General features: G+C 45.8%; 1 pseudogene; it reads left to right on the top strand.

Moving 5' to 3' along the window:
* Window positions 1-4,927: 4,927 nt before the first annotated feature.
* LOC121045701 lies at window positions 4,928-6,695 on the top strand (annotated as a pseudogene).
* Window positions 6,696-7,525: the final 830 nt, after the last annotated feature.

Here is a 7,525-nt window from a genome sequence, read left to right on the forward strand (position 1 = left end):
TTTCACCGAGACCGGATGATTTTCAAAGAGGAATCTTCGCGACCACAAGCGTCAACACTTTATTGAACACGGCCTCTGCTTACCGTGGGGGGCAATGAATCGCTCCAACACCGATCATGTAGGTGTTTCCGACGTCCCGCTCACCTCTTTCACGCAGGCAGCGTTACACGCAATGTCGCGAGGTTTCGGCGTGTAAACGCATATCTCGTGTGTGGGAAACTTCGCAGCTTTCCGCGTAAGAAATGGCCACTCAAAGTGCCAGCGAAAGAGCTCAGCGGCTGCTGCGGTGGCCGGGTTAGCAGCGCCATTTAATACGTGGTCACTTTCCCACCAGATAGTAATAGTTCCCTGTACCGTAAGTGGACGTATAAACATAGCTAAATAAAAGTGGGCGGCTGCTTGCGCCACTTAGTGAGCATGTTGAAAACTACAAAAAAAATAAATGGGAGATTTGTACTGTCGGAAACACCACGCTTGAGGGAATGGCGGCATACACATGCACTACACATCTGACACATCATATAATCACGAAAGACAACTGATGAGGCGACGAATAACTGAAGAAAACTAGACTTTTATTGGGGCGAACTTCTGCCCAGAAGAAAATTGAAGAACGCTAGCGTCGCAGGCGCCGATGTGGGGGAATGGGACGGAACAGCACGCGTCAAAACAGCACGGCGTCAAGGCAGCAAAGCGACAGAAGAGCACGAGCCAAAATGGTGCATAGCGTCAAAACAGCACGTACGTAAGTGTCTGATGGTTTTCAATGTTGTTAAATTGTGCTACCTACATTATAGAACTTTCCAACTCATGCTAATATTGTTCCATCCCTTACCGTTTTCTTGCGGTTGATTCTTAATTTGTTGACGCTGGAAGCGGAAGACTTCATCTTTATTTGCATCACAGAAGCTGGTAGGTACTTTTCCATGTTGGCAGATTGCTGATGCTGCCCTCTATTGCTTAATGCAAAATAATAAAATAACGCATTACTGTAGAGTAATTTTTATACCCACGGGACGCTGCAAGTTTTTTTTTTTTTTTTTTTTGCTACGTTTAATTGTTTTTTTTTAAGCCACATCAAAGATATTGTTAATATAATAAACTTAGTTCATTTGAACAATTTGTTTCAGGGGGAGCTATTCAGCGCATGTTAAAATTCGCTCCTTTAATAGAGGTTGATATCGTACTATTTTGCGACCTAAATAAAATCCTTCATCAAGGCAAGCGTGCTCTTGCTTTAATGAAAACTACGATTCAATAAAATTTGTGCGTATGCAAAATATAAATATTAAATATAAAAACAAGAAAACCATACCCTTTCCACCACCCAGCTGTCCCCACTTTTATGACTTGCTGCTGATCCTCGACCCCAGGACACCCAACACATTGATAGTACGCGATTGGGAATTTTTTGTACAGCAGGGAACGAACGTCCCTGGTAAATTACCATCTCCAATCGCATCTAAAAGACGACCGGCGGCGAAGCACAGTACTAGGACGCGCGCGTCAGGGGGTCTTTCATAGTGGCCAGGCTGAACCCTACCCGGATTAAAGGTGCAAGCCAACGGTGTTGTAAAAACTTTGGTTCTACGAAACAGGAGAAGAGGGGGGGGGGGGGGGGGGGAGAGAGCTGTGAAAAGTAATATTTGGTCTAAAAAAAAAGAACTGTGTACGCAGGGATTGACCACTTTTTCTCAGCAAAGGATTCATTCCCAAAAAAGAAGAAAGGGGTTACAAGCGCTTTTCCGACACTTCGTTGGAACAACGGTGCTGTCCCCATTAAACCCAAAAACTAGGGAAAGAACCAAAAAAAATTAGATGATTTTTTTTTTGTTTTTGTTTTTTTTTCCCTCCTTGAAAAAGCAAGAAAAGGTATGTGGTCACGGATTTCGGACTTCCGTATATCAGCGAAGAATCCTTTCGTTTAGAGAGAGAGGGCATCGATCGTCCCTATGGCTTCCACGCTTTGCTGCGTCTCATCCCTCGTCTTATTATCTCAAATACTTGACCACATATTCATATCTTTTTTTTCTGCTTTTATTATGTTTTGTTGGGAAACAGAGTCATATATCCTTTTATATTTTTGTTCTTTGTGGTTTTCGGGCTTCATAGGGACAATGCCATTGTTCCAATAAGGTGTCGTAAAAGCCGCTTGTAGCCCTTTCTTCTCTTTCAGAATGAATCCTTTGCCGAGACAAAAAGATTGAGACTTGCGTTCACCATTTATGCTCTTTTGTTTTTCTTTTTTTTACAGAAAACACAAAACTTTAAAGCTCTCCCGCCAACCCCCTCCTTTTTTGTCGAACGAAAGTTTTTGCCACACCGTTGTTCTGCTTCTCATATATCAGTGTGGAGTTCAGCCTAGCGTCTATAAAAGCGCACCTGACGCGCACATTCTATCATTTGGAAACCGTGTCCTCCTTTGAAGATTCCATTGCAAAGCTGTTAACATAATGAGAGCTTAAAGTGATGTCCTTTAAGTGTGCAATTTGTAATAATTATGTGGGTCAATTTGTTCAATTTGTTTATTTGTTTAGAGTGCCAAGGTTGTGCATTGTTGTCATTGCTTGTTCGAACAGCAGTGTCTGCTACATTGACAATTTTTTATGCTTGCGTCTTTTTTTATGTGTCATCACAACGATGGATACTCTCCCTGTAATAGCCCTCAAGAGAGGGCTGACAGTATTTTCAAATAAATAAATAAATAAATAAATAAATTGTGCTTTACCGCCGGGTTTTTCTAATGGTGACAATCGCGCAAACTCAGAAAGGATTTGAGAAGTTAATTTACGAGGGATATTTGTACCGTGTTGTACGAAGAATTTACGGTCGCGTACCATGGAGGGTGTCGGGTGTTCCCCGGGTGTTCACCGCTTGTCGAGGATCAGCAGCAACTCGTGGATGTGGCGATCACTTGGTAGGGGAAAATTTGGGTTTTGTGTTGTTTTTTTTTTCTTTAAATTTTATCCTTATAATTAACGAACGCTATAGAACATCTGGGTAGTGCACGAAATAACTCAATCCCCGTGTCAAAACCCCAGCTGCAAATTCCCCGCATTATCTGCCCCGTCCTCAAAATCTCCGGCTTTCAGAAACCCCACGCCCTTATCCCCTTATCAGTTACCACAACAGAAAAAAACTGGGAGAGCAAGGCTTTCAAGCCCAAAACGGAATGGTAGCTAATTTGGACACTAAATAGCTAGAAAAACGAAAACGTTTGATGACTTCCGGGGGGTTGAGGACGATTCGTCACATGCGCACTCGTCACAGGACGATTGGTCACAGGACGATTCGTCACATAGGAACATTCGTCACAGGATGACTCGTCACGCGGGCAACTGGTCCCATCGAGTGCGCAGGGGACGATAGTAAAATGTAAATTTCCACAAATGCCCACATTCCGTGATCAGGAGTTTCACGACTTCCCACTGTGACATAAACCAATGGTTAGAAAAGCAAATCTTACAAGTTACAATACTCAACATAGGAAAGTTTCTGGCACTCAATCGCTTTTCTTTTCATGATATGATGAGTCTTCAGCAGGTTGATCTCAGTTGGGTCCCCCATGCCTTTGCTGGCTTGAACAAGCAAATATCCGACTGACAGCAAAATCAGTTGTTACTTCTGCCTTGCATATACCTCTTCTGTGACAAATCCCATGACAAGTATCATTATTTTTTCTGCTGCATGTGTACGAGGACCCCTTGTGAAACAGCAGAGCTCCACCACTCTCTATTGCGACCACCTCCATCCTTTCGAATGCAGTCCCAGTTAAAAAGATAGTCGCTCATTAATAACCTCCGCATTCACCGTTGGGGACGGAACCAGAAGCTAAAACGTTTGCTACAAATTCCTTGTTCTTGAGAAGCGAAAGACATGTTAAGGTAAGAGGTGACCCACTTTGTCCGGCCGAACCAACATTAATTATTCGGGACCGAACCAGAACGCTAAACCGTTTGTTACAAATTCTTCGTCATTGAGAAGCGAACGTGCAAAGGTGCAAGCGAGCTGGCAAAGAATGACGATAATAATCCCCCTCTCCAGGGGTTATTACCATCTAAGATGAGAGGTGACCCACTTTGTAAACCGAACCAAATAGAACAATATATTTTCTTGGGGACGAACTATTGTGGGACCAGTTGCCCGCGTGACGAGTCATCCTATGACGAGTGTTCCTCTGTGACCAATCGTCCTGTGACCAATCGTCCTGTGACCAATCGCCCTGTGACAAGTGCGCATGTGACAAATTAACCTTATCCCACTTCTGGGAACGATAATGACTTTGTAATCTAGAATGTTGCGGGAAGAAAGTTTGGAACAGTAAGTACAGAAAAAGGAAAGAATGGCGAATAGTAGACGGATTCAAATTTATTTATTTATTTATTTACTTATTTATTTATTACTTAGAGTTCTGCGAATCTCTCGGAGAGAAAGAGCACAGCACACACAAAACAGTATATTCTATCACGCACTCAACCACGCGAAGCGAGCGCGGGTAGGTTGTAGGTACCTGCGCATGCTGAGCACATAGATTTCCATATGGAAAACTGAACTGTCCGAATTCCTCCAACATAAAAGGCTCTGATGTCATCGACATGACTATTCCAGCCGCAAAATAATAAGCAAAATAATTCTCAAATACTTAATTTCTTCAAAGCCGTGTATACGCAGCAGAAGTTTAAGAGCATTTTCTTGTTTGTAATTATGCAAGAGACAATCTTAAAAAAATTAGTTACCATTTACTGGAGGAAGAAGAGGACGAGCTAGGGATGCCACGGCTGTGGCGAGCTCCGTCTTTTTAGATCAAAAACTCCGGCGTGATTGCACCGAAGGCACTGATGACGGTGCCGAAGCGGACGTGCCCCGCATGAGATCCGTGAGCAACCAAGACTCCGGCGCCGTCGCATCGACGCGCCGCAGCTGCCCGATGCCGGTCGCCGAGGAGCCACAAGGCAGCACCCAGGGTGGCTCAACCACCCCACAGATACACCGTGTAAGCTCCTTTCATGGAACAGATATTACACCAGAACAAGTAACCAAAGAAGCGGGATGGCTTGACAGCTACCGCAACAGGAATCGTAGAACCCTCGCGCAGCTTGGCCTAACAGCAGAAAAAACAAGCAAAACAGCTGGAGCCGGCGCAGTGCGTACCAGATATTCCACCAAGAAACCACAGCTGCCGCGACAGCCGCAACTGCCAAGGGAAGATATATAGATCATCGTACGTCCCCGCGACGGGCGTAATATTTTAAAACTAAGCGACGCGCTAATTCGAGATGGAGTACTGCGTGCCGCAACAGTAACAATCGCTGAGGCGGAAGACGACATATATCGCTCCTGCATGGGACAAAATATCATAGTAATCAGCACTCCAAGTTTGGCAAACGCTGAGAAATACAATCGAATCAGAGAACTCCAATTCGGAGACACGCACTACGAAGTCACAGCCTACGCAACCCCACCAGCAGACACCTCCAAAGGCGTAATCCACAATATTCCGGATTACGACACTGCGGAAGACATCACCAAAAGCCTCATCTACAAGAAGAACCCTCCCATCCTGCAGGTCCGTCGTATGGGAAACACCAACTCAGTCATCATCATCTTTGAAGGCCCAAAGGTACCATTCTACGTCTACTACAGGGGCGCGGAGTACCACTGCTACCTCCACAAGAAAAAAGTCGAAGTGTGCGGCGCCTGCGGCCGCATCGGTCATCGCGCGGACGTATGCCCGACCCCTGACAAGCAACAATGCATAGAATGTGGTGCCCAAAACCCCACGGACAATCACAACTGTAACCCCAGCTGTGCGCTATGTGGCAAAGACCACCCCACGGGAGACAAGCGCTGCCGGAAACGCTTTCAGACGCCTTTCCTCATCAAATAGCGCCAGTGGGAAAAACGGCGACAACAGCAGCAAGCACTACACACCCGGAGCGACGGAGACAGAGACCCATTGCTATCAAGTCAAGACGGCAAAAAAGCAGCGGAGACCCAACGCCCCTCCCGATCCAAATCAAGGAACACGGCCAAAAGCCGCAAGGCATCTCAAACCAGATTTCCATCGGAACATAGACCCCAAGCGAAACAAGAAAGCAAGACCTATAACAACAACAAGATGAGCTGGGCAAGTGCAGTCTCCCAGCCTAAACCCACTATGACAGAAAACCCCACCCTCCCCTCATCTCACAACAGTGAGCTTACTAAAATAAAAAAAAATGCTCGAAACACTACTAGCAGAGAATAAGGCCCTGAAGGCCGAGATCGCTCAACTCAAGGCAACACCGCCTGAAACGGCTGCACCCGCCGATCCAGAAACGACACCTATAGAAATAGATGCACCCCCGGTAGTTGTAGAACCTACAGCACAAGATGCGGATTCAGATTCCGATATCGAACACCTACCCGCAAAACGCAGAGCGGTAGAACAATCCCCTCATTCCCAGGGGACAACCGCCCGCGCCGGCAACTTTAAGCGTAATATCAGGGAAGACATGATCATAGATAAAATCACCAGGGTCATTGATCTCAAATTCGAAGTAATTCATAAAAACTTCCACACCATGATCACACAATTTGCCGAGAATTGTAATGCCAGAATTACGGCCCTAGAAAACGCGCAACAGAGGCCCAGCGTAGGGCCCATTAAAGTAACTAAGCCTTACAGCCGCCCGACTAATGATGGCCAGGATTAGCGGTAAAAACAGTACGCACATCATATGGCAATGGAACTGCCGCGGATTCCGCCGTAAGAGGGGAAATCTCCAGCAGTTCCTACAAAATAAAAATTCCGAAATGCCAGACATAATTGCACTCCAAGAGGCGGGGGGGCAGGCCAAATTATCAGGCTATACGTCCTTCTGTCCGGATGTATCGGGCACAGGCAACGCGACAATCTCTACGTTAATCAAACGAAATATACCGGCGCTCCTGCACGAGACCGGCATTGCGTCGATAGAACACGTCCTAGTGAAAATTATTCCTACAGCAAAGCGAAGAACTGGCAGTCTGTTTGTGCTCAACATATACAGCAACCCTAAATAGCAACACCGATTTCTCAGTCTATTCAGGAAAGCAATACAAGCAGCAAACAAACAGCCCCTAATCATAGTAGGAGATTTCTATGCGCACTACTCTGCATGGGGTTATTCCACCGATCACCGCAAGGGCCGCCTATTATGGCTAGACGCACAGCAGGAGCAACTAACGTTGCTTACAGACCCGACACATCCCACTCGCATGGGAAACTGCATCAGCGTAGACACTACACCAGACTTAACCTTCACAAAAAACGTGTCAGGTGCCACATGGTTCAACACGCAAGAAAACTTAGGAAGTGACCACTTCATAGTGGCCACCAGAATCCAAACGGGTCCCGCCAAACCTAAAGGCAGACGAATCCACCTCACGGACTGGGACGCTTTTAGGCAATCACAAAGAAACAAGAACGAACCTAGCGTTTCTGAGATAATAGACACAAAGGCATGGGTCGACACCTTACAACAAAATGTTATGCAGGCGACCA

The sequence above is a fragment of the Ixodes scapularis genome, unplaced genomic scaffold (genome assembly GCF_016920785.2).
Source record: "Ixodes scapularis isolate PalLabHiFi unplaced genomic scaffold, ASM1692078v2 PGA_scaffold2__306_contigs__length_199485367, whole genome shotgun sequence".
In the NCBI taxonomy this organism is placed as follows: Eukaryota; Metazoa; Arthropoda; class Arachnida; order Ixodida; family Ixodidae; genus Ixodes; species Ixodes scapularis.